This window comes from Equus quagga, chromosome 10 (genome assembly GCF_021613505.1).
Source record: "Equus quagga isolate Etosha38 chromosome 10, UCLA_HA_Equagga_1.0, whole genome shotgun sequence".
Classification (NCBI taxonomy): Eukaryota; Metazoa; Chordata; class Mammalia; order Perissodactyla; family Equidae; genus Equus; species Equus quagga.
In genome coordinates this window covers 108888199-108905036 of record NC_060276.1, presented here as the reverse complement: position 1 = coordinate 108905036, position 16838 = coordinate 108888199, and the positions used below count along the sequence as shown (strand labels likewise).

Genomic DNA, 16838 nt, shown 5'->3' with positions numbered 1-16838 from the left:
CCAGAGCGAGAAGGGAGGGAGAAAGGAACAGAGACCTTGCTCAAAGAAATAATAGATGAGAACTTCCCAAACCTGGGGAAGAAACTGGACTTACAAGTATACGAAGCCAATATAACTCCTAATTATATCAATGCAAAAAGATCTTCTCCAAGGCACATAATAGTAAAACTGGCAAAAGTCAATGACAAAGAAAAAATATTAAGGGGAGCAAGGCAGAAGAGAACAATCTACAAAGGAACCCCTATCAGGCTTTCAATGGACTTCTCAGCAGTACCTCACAAGCTAGGAGAGATTGGAATCATATATTCAAAATATCAAAAGACAAAAACTTTCATCCAAGAATACTCTATCTAGCAAGACTATCCTTCAGATATGATGGAGAAATAAAAGCTTTCCCAGATACACAAAAGCTGAGGGAGTTCATCGCCACTAAACCTCCCTTATAAGAAATAATAAAGAATGCCCTCACACCTGAAATAAAAAGGCAAAGGTTTACAAAGCCTTGAGCAAGCAGATAAACGGACAGACAAGGTCAGAAAATTATAGGTATTCCAGAGGGAGAAGAGAAGGAGGATGGAGCAGAAAGTGTGTTCAAAGAAATAATAGCAGAGAACTTTCCAAACCTGGGTAAGGAGATGAAAACCCACGTGAGAGAAGTCACCAGAACTCCTAACTATGTCAATGTAAAAAGACTGACTGCAAGGTTACTAGTGGGTAGAGGTACAGAGAAGGGTAGGGGAGAGGAATTACAAAAGGGCATAAGGACACTATGAGTGATGGATACGGTCATTATCTTGATTGTGGTGATGGTTTTGTCAATGTATATATAAGTCAAAACATCAACTTGTATACTTTCAATATGTGGAGTTAATTGTTCGTCAACTATACATCAATAAATCTCTTTTAAACATATGAAAGGAAAAAAAAAGACCAACTGAAAGACATATAGTAGTGAAGCTGGCAAAAGTCAATGACAAAGAAAAAATACTAAAGGCAGCAAAGCAGAAGAAAGTAACTTACAAAGGAACAACTATCAGGCTTTCAGCAGATTTCTCAGCAGAAATCTTACAAGCTAGGAGAGAGTGGAATGATATCTTCAAATCTTTGAAAGATAAAAACTTTCAGCCAATACTCTATCCAGCAAAAATATTCTTCAGATATGATGGAGAAATAAAAACTTTCCCAGATAAATAAAAGCTAAGGGAGTTCATAGCCATGAGACCCCAGTTACAAGAGATCCTCAAGGAGGCCCTCATACCTGAAAAAGAAAAGAAGAAAGGGGTTACAAAGCCCTGAGTAAGGAGATGAATAGGTAAACAAAACCAGAAAATTGGAGCTATCCAGCAGAACAGGTTAGTAAATACACAGATAAAACATTACAGATAAAGGGAAGGAAAATACCAAAAACAAAGATAATCCTGTCATTTTAACCACACACTCAGAACACAAGATGGAATAAGATGTGGCAAAAACAACTTAGGAGGGGAAGAGGAAAGGGACTGAATCAGCTTAGTCTAAGGAAATAAGAGGTCATCAGAAAATGAACTATCTCATCTACTAGATTTTGCATACAAACCTCAGGGTAACCACTAAACAAAAAAGCAGATCAGAGTCACAAATAACAAAGAAGGAGAAAACTAAGAAATCCAGCATGAAAAACTACCTAACCAAATTGGTAGTGTGAAATACATGAGACAAGAAACAAAGAAAATGCAGGAGAACCAGAAAACAAATGATAAAATTGCAGCATTAAGTCTTCATATAGCAATAATCACTCTAAATGTAAATGGATTGAATTCTCCAATAAAAAGACGCACACAGAGTGGCAAGATGGATTAAAGAACAAGACCTAACAATATGCTGCCTCTAGGAAACACATCTCAGCTCCAATGACAGACAGGCTCAGAGTGAAGGGATAGAGGATGATACTCCAAGCTAACGGCAAACAAAAGAAAGCAGGGGTTGCAATACTTATATCAGACAAAGTAGACTTCAAGATAAGACAGGTAAAGAGAGACAAAGAGGGGGAGTATATAATGATCAAAGGGACACTCCACCAACGAGACATCACACTTATAAATGTCTATGCACCAAAGAGGAGCACCAAAGTACATAATGTAACTATTAACAAACCTAAAAGGAGATATTAACAACAACACAATAACAGTAGGGGACCTCAACACTCCACTCACATCAATGGATAGATCATCCAGACAGAAAATCAACAAGGAAACAGTGGAATTAAATGAAAAGCTAGACCAGATGGACTTAATAGATATAAATAGAACACTCCATCCCCAAACAGCAGAATACACAGTCTTCTCAAGTGCACACAGAACATTCTCAAGGATAGACCATATGTTAGGAAATAAGGCAAGCCTCAATAAATTTAAGAAGAGTGAAAGAATAAGCATCTTTTCTGACCACAATGCTATGAAACTAGAAATCAACTACAAGAAAAAAGCCGAGAAAGGGACAAAGATGTGGAGACTAAACAACATGCTCCTGAACAACAAATGGATTACTGAAGAAACTAAAAGAGAAATCAAAAAACATCTGGAGACAAATGAGAATGAAAACATCCCATACCAACTCATATGGGATGCAGCAAAAGGGGTACTAATAGGGAAGTTCATCACAATACAGGCTCACCTAACAAATAAGAAAAATCCCAAATATGGGGCTGGCCCCATGGCCGAGTGGTTAAGTTCACGCACCCACTGCAGGCAGCCCAGTGTTTCGTTGGTTCGAATCCTGGGCACAGACATGGCACTGCTCATTAAACCACACTGAGGCAGCATCCCACATACCACAACTAGAAGGACCCACAACAAAGAATATACAACTATGTACCGGGGGGCTTTGGGGAGAAAAAGGAAAAAAATAAAATCTTTAAAAAAAAATCGCAAATAAGCAATCTCAAACTATACCTAACTGAATTAGAAAAAGAAGAACAAACAAAGTCCAAAGTCAGCATAAGGAGGAAAATAATAAATCAGAGCAGAAATAAATGCAACTGAAACAAAAAATACAGTAGAAAGGATCAATGAAACAAAGAGGTGGTTCTTTGAGAAGATAAACAAAATTGACAAACCCCTAGCCAGACTTACAAAGAAAAAAGAGAGAAAGCTCAGATAAATAAAATCAGAAATGAAAGAGGAGAAATTACAATGGATACCAGAGAAATACAAATGATTATAAGAGAATACTATGAAAATCTATATGCCAACAAATTGGACATTCTAGAAGAAATTGGTAAATTCTTGGACTCGTACAACCTCCCAAAGCTGAATGAAAAAGAAATAGATAATCTGAACAGACCAATCACAAGTAAACAGATTGAAACAGTAATCAAAAACATCCCCAAAAATAAAAGTCCAGCATCAGGTGGCTTCCCTGGTAAATTCTACCAAATGTTCAAAGAAGTTTTAATATCTATCCTTCTCAAACTATTCCAAAAAATTAGGGAAGATGGAACACTTCCTAACACATTCTACAAGGGCAACATCACCCTGATACCAAAGCCTGACAAGGACAACACAAAAAGGGAAAACTATGGGCCAATATCACTGATGAACATAGATGCAAAAATCCTCAACAAAATATTGGCAACTTGAATACAGCAATACATTAAAAAGATCATATACCATGATCAAGTAGGATTTATACCGTGGACACAGGGATGGTTCAACATCTGCAAATCAATCAATATGATACACCACATTAACAAAATGAGTAATAAAAACCACATGATCATCTCAATAGATGCAGAGAAAGCATCTGACAAGATCCAAGAGCCATTCATGATAAAAACGGTTAACAAAATGGGGATAGAAGGAAACTACCTCAACATAATAAAGGCCATATATATGGCAAACCCACAGCCAATATCATACTCAACAGGGAAAAACTGAAAGCCATCCCTCTGAGAACATGAACAAGACAAGGGTGCCCACTCTTACCACTCTTATTCAACATTGTACTGGAGGTTTTGGCCAGAGCAATTAGGCAAGAAAAAGGAATAAAAGGAATCCAAACAGGAAATGAAGGAAGTGAAACTCTTGCTGTTTGCAGACGACACGATCTTATATATCGAAAACCCTAAAGAATCCATTGGAAAACTATTAGAATTAATCAACAACTAGAGTAAAGCTTCAGGGTACAAAATAAACTTACAAAAATCAGTTGCATTTCTATACACTAATAACGAACTAACAGAAAGAGAACTCAAGAACACAATCCCATTTACAATCGCAACAAAAAGAATAAAATATCTAGGAATAAATTTAACCAAGGAGGTGAAAGACCTATACAAGGAAAACTATAAGACATTACTCAAAGAAACTGATGATGACACAAAGAAATGGAAAGATATTCCATGCACATGGATCAGAAGAATAAACATAGTTAAAATGTCCATACTACCCAAATCAATCTACAGATTCAATGCAATCCCAATCAGAATCCTAATAACATTCTTCACGGAAAGAGAACAAAGAATCCTAAAATTCACATGGGACAAGAAAAGATTCAGAATAGTTAAAGCAATCCTGAGAAAAAAGAACAAAGCTGGAGACATCACAATCCCTGACTACATACTACAAAGCTACTGTAATCAAAACAGCATGGTACTGGTATAAAAACAGGCACAGAGATGAATGGAAAAGAACTGAAAGCCCAGAAATAAAACCACATATCTACAGACAGCTAATCTTCGACAAAGGTGCTAAGATCTTATGATGGAGAAAAGACAGTCTCTTCAATAAATGGTGATGGGAAAACTGGGCAGCCACATACAAAAGAATGAAAGCAGACCACTATCTTACGCCATACACAAAAATAGACTCAGAATAGATCAAAGACTTGAAGGTAAGACCTGAAACCACAAAACTTCTGGAAGAAAATATAGATAGTACACTCTCTGACATCGATCTTAAAAGGATCTTCTTGAATACCATGTCTTCTTGGACAAGGGAAATAAAAAATAAACAAGTGGGACTTCATCAGACTAAAGAGCTTCTGCAAGGCAAAGGAAACCAGGATCAAAACAAAAAGACAAACCCACCAACTGGGAGAAAATATCTGCAAATCATCTATCTGACAAGGGGCTAATTTCCAAAATATATAAAGAATTCATACAACAACAGAAAAATAAAACTTGATCAAAAAATGGGCAGAGGATACAGACATTTTTCCAAAGAAGATATACAGATGGCTAACAGGCACACGAAAAGATGTTCAACATCACTAATCATTAGGGAAATACAAATCAAAACTACAATGAGATATCACCTTACACCTGTCAGAAAGGCTATAATTAACAAGACAAAAAATAACAAATATCAGAGAGGATGTGGAGAAAAGGGAACCCTCATACACTGCTGGTGGGAATGCAAACTGGTACAGCCACTATGGAAAACAGTATGAAAATTTCTCAAAAAACTAAAAATAGAAACACCATACAATCCAGCTACCTCACTATTGGGTATTTATCCAAAGAACTTGAAATCAACAATTCAAAGAGATTTATGCATCCCTATGTTCACTGCAGCATTATTCACAATAGCCAAGACGTGGAAGCAACCCAAGTGCCCAGGAACTGATGAATGGATACAGAAGATGTGGTATACATATACAATGGAATATTATTCAGCCATAAAAAAGACAAAATCATCCCGTTTGCAACAACATGGATGGACTTTGAGGGTATTATGTTAAGTGAAATAAGTCAGACAGAGAAAGACAATCACCTCATGATTTCACTCATATGTGGATAAACACATGGATCAAGAGAACAGGGTTACCAGAGGGGAAGGGGGTTGGGGGGGGTGGGCAAAAGGGGTAAAGGGGCACATATATATGGTGACAGATAAAAATTAAGACTACTGGTGGTGAGCACGATGCTGTCTATACAGAAACTGACAAATAATAATGTACACCTGAAATTACACAATGTTATAAACCATTACAGCCTCAATAATTTTTTAAAAAAGGATGAAAATAGCAAAAATAAATAAATAGAGAGCAAAAATAAAAGCCATGTCTATATGACTTACATACCAGATATGCAGACAGCACAGCTGCTGTATTTCTGGAAAAAACTAGGAGCCTGACATTCTTTTAGAAATAAAGACATACCTCACTTCCACAGAGGTAGTCTGCAGAGGAAACTAGAGAAGCTTAACTTTGTTCTCAATATACTTTGAACTGCTTCAGCACTTTATTTTTTTATATTTTTAAATTTTTTTTGAGGAAGATTAGCCCTGAGCTAACATCTGCTGCCAATCCTCCTCTTTTTGCTGAGGAAGGCTGGCCCTGAGCTAACATCCGTGCCCATCTTCCTCTACTTTATATGTGGGACGCCTGCCACAGCATGGCTTGCTAAGCAGTGCCATGTCTGCACCTGGGATCCAAACTGGCAAACCCCAGGCTGCCAAAGCAGAACGTGCAAACTTAACCGCTGCACCACCAGGCTGGCCCCAGCACTTTAAAAAAGACTCAAATAGGACCCCCAAAGTAGTTCTCCATGTTACATGAGAGAGAAAATTTTGGTAAGAAAAAAAAATTAAAAGCTTTGTTTTAGTTTTGCCAGCATAAAAAGAAGGTGCTTCACTAAATGCATATAAAGAGCAACTCCACTGCATAAAAAAAAAAAAATTCAAGTATAAATAAGCCCAAAAAAAGGTATTAGATTGGTACTATTTTATACTGTCTGACACCAACATTTCCCTTACCAAAAGACCACAGTTACACTAAATCTAGCAGTTTTTCTAGTAGGCTTTGAAAAATCATCGATAGTCTAGGATCTTTTACAAAACCATTTTTTGTTTTGCAGATTGTATCTTGTTATAGAATTAAGAGCTGATAAGAGATCAACAAAAGCTTTGAAAAGTCTTACATTGTTTTAAACCATTCTCTCAATATGATTAAACAATGTGAGCAGTGATTAATAGTGGAAGTATTAAACCTAAAACCCCCATTGTTCTTATCTGATTCTGGAGAAAATTCTACAGTTTTTTGAGAAAGACAGTTTTAAAGGACTATTTAGCAAGTTAATGGGTCTATAATTCTAAGATTATAGGGCCCTTCCATTATTTGTTTGGGTTTGGTTTTTTTGCCCTTCCGTTTTTCTGTTTTGTTTTGAAGATAAGGTAATACAACTTGGGTCTCTAATTAGAGACCACTACCTGAAGAGTCAATAAGGGTAAACATTTTGACAAAGACAGGAACTAAACAAGTCTGACAAGCAAGAAATCTCCCTGGGCCCTTTTCCACTTTAGGCCATGGGTCAGACGTTATAAAACGCATGGAATTATGGAATATCAACCTGAGAGTATAAAAATAAACAAAGTACAGATGTTAAGCTGAAAAACATAAATTTGTTCCCAAAGCAACAGCAGGGTTTGCTGCCATATTTCCCAGACACAAGTCCCACAGGTGGGAATAATGTCTAAACTTAAGCATTGATTATTAGACTTGTTCACTGAACCTCCCCATTTGACAGATATTAAAATCCACATTTTCTGAAAAAGTAAAGTGACCTTAAATTGAGACAGCATCAAATTTTTATCATGTAGAAAAGATTCTCAACTATACTATATATTTACCAGACTTACCTTTTCCTGATGACCAGGGTTTTGATAATAAACATAATGATAACACCAATAATACAAAGAGTTGCTGAGATACCTCACTTTCTGTAATCTGGCCCCTACCTCCCTCTTCTATAACTGCTTTCCAAGGCCCCAATTACCTCCCAGACATCAAATCCCACTTCAGTGTTTAAGTCTTCATTCTCCTTGACACTTCAGGAGCCCTCTGTGATAGGTCACCCGTCATTCTAGACACCTTTCCTCTCTGAGCCTCAGGCACTTATGTTATCCCCTGGTTGTCCTACCTCTATTATCCCTCTGCGTCTACTTCCTCCCTCTGTCCTAGCCATTGATCTTCTCTAATCACTAAGTCTCTTCCTCTAGATTCTAGAAATTTTAGAGTCTAGAATCTCATTCTCTTCCATGGCTGATGCAATACCCATATGTGAATGACTCCTATATCACCATCTCTAGTCCCAATCTGTCTCCAAAATTTCTAGTCTAGCCAATTGAACATCAATCTGAATGTCTCACAATCACCTCAAACACTACATATTTCAAAATTCAAACTCATCTGCCCTCCAAAATGAGCTCATCTTCCTCTGCTTCCTATTTTAATACACATTACAAACTCCCAATTCTGAACTAGAAGCCGTCTTTGACTCCCCTCCTCCTTTGTCCAATATCTTATCAGTTACCAAGTTCTGCCGATTCTTGAAGATCAGAAAGCTGGTAGCTAAAGGAAAATGATTCAAAACTACGTTTGTCAGACACCAAAAGACAGCTCCAATACACTGTACATGCTTTGAAAGGGAGAAGTAAGGAGACACACCATGCACCCTACACAGAATGGATCCATGAGGGCAGGAGAAAATAAAGATTATGGTCCCTAGGGTCTAATGACGGTGTTGCTGGCAGTGGTAATAATAAATACTAACAGCTGTCACTTACTGATCTCTTGCTAAATGTCTGGTACCTTAATAGGGCCTCTATATACACTTTTCTTATCTAAGGCTTATTACAATCCGGTTGGGTTGATACTGCTATTAATGTCCATTTGAAAGTTAAGGATATTGAGGCTCAAAGACCTGCACAAGATCACTCAGATAGATTTAAACCCAGGTCCATGAATGCTCAACCATTTCTCTAAAACTGCTTCTGTTGTGTTTGTGTACGACTTATCTCCCCAGCTAAATGGTAAGTTTTGGGGGGCAGTATCATGTCTAGTTAATCTTTGTATTCTGCAGTGTCTATCCACAGTGTCTATCACATAGTAATGAGTAAATAAAAGCTAAATGAGTAAACAAAATCTGCTGCACCACAGGCTATATATACCTAAAACATACAGTCCGAGAACACTGTGGTTTTAAAAAAAATTGGGGTGAGATTTTTCTTGTGGCTGTCATTATTGTTCTTTGTTCCTTTCTTTAATGTCTACTCTGCTGTCTTACTTTACATACAAGTCTAGGTCAATGGGCCAAGGAGAAAATTCTGTGAGATCTGAGACAGTCCCCCCACTCCCCATGTCTCCTTTCCCAACATTTGACAGACCTTTATTTTTTATTCTGAATTTTATTTCTAGGATGTTTGAGGTCTCAAAAAGACAGGCCCCAGTATAAATGCATTACTATTATCGGTATTTTTTTTCAGGAAGAACAACCAGGAATATATGCTGTACCAGAATTCAGTTTATAAATTCCAATTACATAACAGTTGGAACCAAAACATGTACTTTAATATTCACAAAAAAAGAGAAGAGGCACAGTCCCAACACACAACATAATCTAATTGCAAAAGTATTTCATTATATCCCATTAAATATATCAATAGTATAAGAAGTTTCAGGGCTAAGAGAGGTTCACAAATATGTTTCCTGGTAGTTTTAAAGAAAATGGAATAAGTGATAGAAGTTATGCATATGCACAATTCACCAGGGATTATGAATGAAATAGCTCAAGTAGAACTTTTTTTCTTTTTTAGTCTATCTTGTTATAGACACTGTTTTCACACTTGAATAACAACCAAAAAAGCTCTTCTTTATTGCCCAGTCAATATGCAAGAGCAGATAATAGGGAAGTCTGAGTTAACTGTATAAAATAACACCTTTAAGTTTTTCATTTTGACTTGAAAATAGTTTATTACTTTGGTTTCAAGAAGTACTTCATATGTATACCTAAATGCAAAAATATATATTGATTTAATTTGAATACATTATAGCTATATATTTTCCTTTGACAGAGAGAAGCTGGCTCTTTTAACTAAAATTTTGCTTGAGTAGGTGATTTAGGTGATTATCCTAATACAGGACAGAAAAAGTGTATATAGCTATTGGCTACTGTTGAATCGGACATGATTCATCACTTTAAGATCTCACAAGTATCTACTCAATTCACTCAAGTAAATAATCAAATTTCCCATTTTCTGATCTATCTACAAAAGGAATCAGAAAAAAAACCCTAAATTCTAATGTTGTAATTACCTTTAAAAATAAAATTGTATCTCTGAATTGTGAATAATCAATATGAATACCATTTTTAGAGGCAAGGATTTATCAAATCAAGACTTCTGGAAGAAATTAAGGTTTCTAGAGAAGCAATTTTAATTATGCTTTAGTAAAGTCTACCCAAACAAATTAGAAATTAATCTTTTTTTGTGTCAAAACAAACCCAAGAAGAAAAGAACTATTTCCAAGAATTTTTAATTCAAATTATCTAAAAAATTATAGCCTACACATTAAAATAACTAATCACTTGCAATTTTAAAATAATTTATGTGAAAGCTATGCATTTAGTTAAGAAGCACGTTATGTCAGAAAACTGATAAATCAAAGACTTGTAAAGTGTTGCCAAAATCCCAATTTATAGTTGTAAATTCCTAAGGTTTTGAAGCACAGCCATAGGCTAACTGTCCAAAGACCTGCTGCCCACCGACATTTGCGGAGGACTGGAGTTAATAGCAGGGCATGTCAATTTACTACAGGCAGCTCTCTATGCGACATTTTGACAAAAGAACGGGGTCAGGTTACAGCCTATTCCTATTATCATGGCAGTCTAGATTTATGGTTTCTAACACCAGCCCTACAAGAAATAATGGAAATGATGACAACAACAATCCCTGCTAGACAACAGACTACAGAAAAGCATGCAATAAACCACAATCTGAAGTGACCAGAAAGCTAAACATCCCTACAATACTTCAAACATGAGGCAGGTGTCAGTAAATTACTCATTTAAATATTTCTACAACCTCTTAAAATCTCAACACAAAAATTTCATTTCAGAGTTTCTAATCTAAAACCAAGCGATATATAAATGTACTTATCATTATTGAGTACTATATTTTAATTCTTTTAATAACCATCAAAGAACGTGTTTCATTTAAACAGATTTATGAAACTCTACCAAGTTAATAAAAAATAAAAACACTGGCCATTACTTTTCAAACAACTTTACAGTATACTGAAAAATACTCCAAATAAGACTTTAAACCTTTCAAAAGAAAATAAAAGACACAACAGTTTCACAGCAAAGGGCACATGTTTACAACTGTATTCAAAGAGGCAAGAGAACTGAAGAAATACATTTGATTCACTCACTGCTTAATTTAAAACTAAATATATAATCAAAATCTTAAACCAGCTAAAAATGAGGAAAGGTGGGAAAAGTGACCAAATGTAAAAAAAAAAAAACAAAACTTCATCAACACATGAGCTTAAAAGACTATGTCAAGGCTACAAGGTACATACCAAGCAAATGGAGCTGTTTATGTCTGAAATTCAGCACCAGTTAATCCTTATGAGAAGCAGAGGTCAAGAAAAGTCAAATATGTAGTCTAAAGACAAAAAGCAAAGAGAGTTCCATCAACTTTTCCCTGAGAAAAGAAAGCATCCTCAAGGTATGCCCTAGATTGCAATATATCTGTCCCTTCTGAAGTTTACAATGGCACATTACTACAAAAGGTGGGCACTCTCTTTCCGCTCTTACAACAATTTGCTCCTATAAACTTAGGAAGGGGCAGAGCCACAGCCATAAACACAGGTCACAAGTAGTAAGTAGTTAAATGCTCTCTATCTTCAAATGTTTCCCAGCTCTTTACTGATACAAAGCTTATTCTTCCTTTTTCTTCCCCCACTCGTTGGTTAAATACAGAATTCATCTAGCCTCACCTAGGTCAGATAAGTACGAAACTAAGTTGAACAGCACCATCATATAAATGCTTATAGGAGGCTCAAATCTTTCACTTTTCACACGATAAGATATTCTCATTTCTTATGTTAAAACGTTTTCATCACACGCCAAAGAAATGAAAGAGAAAGGTTTAGGAATATGTTTAGTAGAAATCACTTAGCATAACAATCAATAGTAGTATTATTTCTAAGGTGGCCAAGGTTTACTTACATTAGACAACATAAAGCAAGCAAAAATGCCTTACTCAAGAAAACCAAAGAACATACACACATTTCAAATCTTAAATGGTTTCTGAAATGTTCTCAAGTTCTCCTGCTTTAGGAACCAACACCTCTGCTATCTTTTTAAAAATGAGATGTTTTCACTACAATAAAGGTACTTCTACGCTTAGAATAACCAAAGCCCAAACCAGTTAGAGCCTGGAAAATTTACTCACCACTAAATTATACAAACCCATTTTAACCTAAGATAAACATCAGTGGTTTCTTTCATCTATTTCCCCAAGACAAAAGGATCATAAATATTAAGACTCCAAGCCAGGGAAGGATAAACTTTTTCTTTCAAAATCACCAAAATTGCCATTTTCAAAATTTCCAGGTTTTTGGTTCCTGAAATCAACAATCGCTTCAAATTCTAAGATATTATGCAGTAATTTTCAGACATTAATAATGTTGCTAAAATTCTTAGGGCTGCGTCATTTGCTCACTCCAAACTACAAAACATCTCCTGGCAATGCCAGACCAATATTCAAACCACAGCCTCATGGCTCTAATGTTGATGGTTGACAGAGCTCACTTTGTTCCTATCTTGTATATCCTAAAAACCAGGAATATGACTATGGGGAGACAATGAGACTCCCAGGGAGGGGAGCTACTAGAGAAGATGACCTCAGACTTCCATTCACAACTGCAATGAGAATAGAGCTGGCATAAAGGCGAAAAAAGCAGCAGACAGGGTAACCTGGCAAAAAAAGGACTAGAAGGGGCTAATAACTCAAATAGTAGAGGATCCCTTGCATCCGCCAGTGTTCCAGTGACTAAAGTTACAACAGTTATTTCTATTAACCCAGAGAGGGGCAATACAACATTCAAGTGAAATTTTCCTCCCCCCTCCCTTTCTCCCCACCCCCCAAAGCTCAAAATAAAATTGGACAAATTTGGACCTTCCTTAAATGGAACAAGAGGCTATGCCATTTTCATTCAAAAGACTTGGTATTTACTCAGACTTTTCAAGGCACTTTACTATCAATTATTTCTAAGTAAGGCAGCGCAGGATTACCCTGACCATTACACTGATGCGGAAACAGACACCAACAGCAAAGGGAACAGGGGCAGGAAGAGGGGCGATAGGAAGCATCTGGGAGAAACAGGCAAGCAGCTAAAAAGGAACAAACCCAAAAGAAAATGAGAGTCACATCTGGCTTATAGCTGACCATCATAACCCTTATTTGTTATTTTTGAGCTCAGACAGATTTCTGAAACATTTTGAAAAAAGAAAGTGCTCTAAATGACCAGTCAGTTAATATCTAGTTACAGCCTAAACTACTTGGTCATAGAAGTGAAGTTATTTAGCATTAAAAATACCCAATCTCCAGAGCACACACTGATTTCAATTGATACCAGTAATTCCTTTTTGCCCTCAAGCCTAACCAATGTTATCTGTTTGACCCAGAAAATAATCTCTCATAAAAATGTACAGCTTTATATAATCATAATAAAAGAGGCACAAAGTTAATATCACACAAGTCAGAAACAATTCGCAGTTACACCCAGAACTGTGTTTAGAGAATTATGACCAAAATACCAACTCCCTGAATTTGCCCTTGAAATAAAAGGTCTACTTGTTCTACATTCATTTTGATTTTCTTACCTATAACCTTGAAATTTTCAGGAATAAACTACTGATGAGAAGCCTTAAACACTCAGAAACCTGCACAGATAGCAGCCTCTGAATAAACGTACACTGAACTGAACTCCATAATACAAACAACACAGGCACTTAATAAAGATGTTCTGATTGAAGCATAAATCAAAAGGACTGACCAACTGCCTCATGATAAAACTGATGGCACCTCGTTAAGACTGTTTTCTTAATGAACGTACAATGTTTTCTGTACATATTATGACATCATCAGCTTTAAAGCATTCTCATACATAATGTAGTTCAGTTACATTAACCTTTTTTTCCAAACTATCAATTTCAAAATAAATCAGGTTTTCTGGGGGAAACAGGTATACACCATTAAGAAACTTATAAGGATGCGTGATATACATGAAATTTACTCAAAAATTTCAAAGCCATTTTTTAAATGGTGTTTGACCAAGTTTTTGAAAAAATCCTATTAGGCTGTTTTGAAGCCTATGGATAAAGCTATAGCCAAACAAATACAAGGCATCAGGTGAGCGCCCATAAACTCACTCCTTTCTCAAAATCCCAACTGGACTCATTTCCAAAAGCTTATTTTCACAGGCCTCCCATTAAATATGCAAAACCACAAACAGAATGAAAGACCATTCATCCTTGGAAATACGTTATTTTATAAATAATTAAGAAAAAGAATGGCAAGAAAGGCAAAATTGTCATTACTAAGAACATTCCTAAGCACTGTTATTGAAAACAATTAAATATGCACCTATGAACTATTGTTAGTGACAACGCAACTGCTTGTCACAGAAGTTGTACTTCATAAACGTTAAACGTCTTAAATACTCTTTCCCCAAAACAGAAATATGAAGAACTCTGGGAACATTAAAAATGCAGCAGCATCTGCAGTTCTTTTGGAAAAGAAAACTATCTCCAATAATTTTGTAAATCATACGATCATAAGGAAGCACTCATTTTCCCTGCCTCAGTTTCCCCTACGAACCGATCTATTCATTTTCTAGAGATGTCCTAAAGTCACCCTACAGGTAAGTCACAAATGCCAATCTTCTAATTCTTCAAAGTAAAAACTAATTTCAAACTGCAATCACATTTTGCAACGAATGACAAATGTTTTACAACCTTTTAAAAAAATCAATAGTCTTAAATTGGAACTTCTAAGTAAATACCTGCGCCGCCCAAACATTTGGGGGGCGGGGTGGGGAGCCGAATGAAAAGCTATGTACAACCTCAAGGTGCAAATCTATTACGTTCTCCTACTCGTTCTCCCTCGCGCGATTCACACTAGGATGTAGCACAACCACTATCCAGGTAGAAAACACGAGAACGCTGTCTCGAAACGCAGGCAGCAACGGTCCCTAGACCCAGTCATGCCGCGAGAGCACGGCGGCCGCCTCGCGGCTCCTCGGGACAGCTGGAGCCCCGCTCTCCGCCCCGCCGCGGGCCGCGCCCTCCCGCCCCGCTTCTGCCCCGAGGGCCAGCCACCGGCGCACCCCCACCCCCTCCAACCACCCGGAGCCCCGGGGCGCGAGCCCGACGGGCACCTGGCACCGGGGCCCGAGCCCGCGCTCCGCCACAGGCGCATCCTTCCGGGCTGCCGTTTCCCTCCCAAACTCCAAAAGTTACCTCACAAGTCCCCGGCAGGCCCCCGGGCACGTTTCAGCCCAAACCGCGCCAAGTCCGCCCCGCGGCCCATCCGCGCGGCCCCGGGGCCACACCCCGGCGGGAGGATGCTCGGGAGGGCGCTGTCCGCGCTTCGGGCCGGGGGCGGTTGGAGGAGAGCGGCCCGGCGCCCAAACGCCGCGGGCGGGAAGGGCCCGCGCCTGGCGACGGGGCCCCGGAGGAGTGTGAGGAGCGGCGCGAGAGTGGTTGGGGGGCTTCGCGGAGGGCGCTCTGCGGGGCAGGGAAGCCCTGGCCTCGGGGGTGAGGCCACCGAGGGTGGCGGACGGGGCTGCGGGGCCCAGCCGAGGCCGGACCCGCGGGGCGGTGAGGGGGCGTTCCCCGCGCGGGACGCGCCGCCGAAGGCTCCCGGCCACCCGCCCGCCCGCGGACAACGGCCAGAGCCCGGACGCCACGGCTCCGCCTCTCTGGTCCTCACGGGGCCCGGAGTCGCCACGCACCTCGGGTCTCGTCGGCGAAAGGAACGAAATCCTGTCACTCTGGTCCCGCGAGCCGGTACCGGTCTTCACACCGCCGCCGCCATATTTGAGAAGCCGCGCTCGGAGCCGCGCATGCCCCGCAACCGCCACCGCCGCCCCGCCCCCGTCAGCCCGCGTGCCCTGCGGTCGCCGCAAGCACGCCCTTTGACCGCCGCCGCGTGCGGAGCCCGAGCTCGGGGCCCGGCCGGAAGCTCGCGCGAGAGGTGGCGGGAGATGAGACACTGCGAGCCCAGGAAAGCCCTTGGCAGTTTTCCCTCATCCTCCCCCCTCCATCTGCCCTCCCGCCAAAAAAAGCCAGTCGCAGCCCGTGCACCCAAGACCGTGCTGGGCCCCCAACTGGGACCCCGGGGTCCGCGTCAAGTTCCATCCCGGGAACTCGCTCCCCTTGGCCGTCGCCTTCGACTCCCGGCCACCACCCACCCTGGCCACGCACCGAAAAGGCAGGCGATTCCCTAGGAACTCAAGCAAGTTCGATGAGCAAGGAAAAAGCAGCTCGTTAGAGCAGCCTGAGCGAAGCCACTCCTTCGCGGGTTGCAGCATACTCCTTGAAACAGCTTTTTTATTTTTTTTCCATGGGTTTTTGCCACGCATTCCCTTCCAGCTCCACATTTTGAATTTAGTTGTTCCTCTAAACCCAGACTTGAGCTAATGGGAACTGGATTAACCCAGAGGGGAAAAATTTTGCTCACTGGTTTAAAGGTGCTCAGGAGGGTCCTCGAGAGTGCGTTTTGGGGTCGCTTCTGCTGGATCCCCCTCGCCCCGGGCTGGGGGTGGGGGGTTACGCAGGTGGAGGTCCCACCCAGGAGGAAGGGGCGGGCGTGAAAATAGCCCTGAAATGGCCCAAGAAGGTCTCCACACAAACTGTAGCAAGCAGAAAACGGGAGAAAAACATCCCATCTCTAGTTGTGAGGTTGGGTAGAAGCAGATTTAAAACTTTTGTTTGAAAAATAATACAATGTGCTGTGTTAGCCAAAAGTAAACCATTGGCAGGCCTTCTCTCTCTCTACAACTCTTTCAAA

At 39.6% G+C, this 16838-nt stretch overlaps 1 protein-coding gene across 2 annotated transcripts in view; it reads right to left on the bottom strand.

Annotated features, from left to right (window-relative positions):
* The window catches only part of SCML2 (Scm polycomb group protein like 2), a 92905-nt gene extending 76999 nt beyond the window's left edge, over window positions 1-15906 (bottom strand). Inside the window, exons 1-2 of one of the 2 annotated variants that reach the window (XM_046672678.1) lie at window positions 15781-15906; window positions 11338-11423 (exon numbers count right to left, since the gene is read on the bottom strand). The gene's annotated coding sequence lies outside the window, so the exon portion shown is untranslated. The remainder of the gene's footprint in view (window positions 1-11337; window positions 11424-15780) is intronic. The other variant, XM_046672676.1, reaches the window with a different exon arrangement.
* Window positions 15907-16838: the final 932 nt, after the last annotated feature.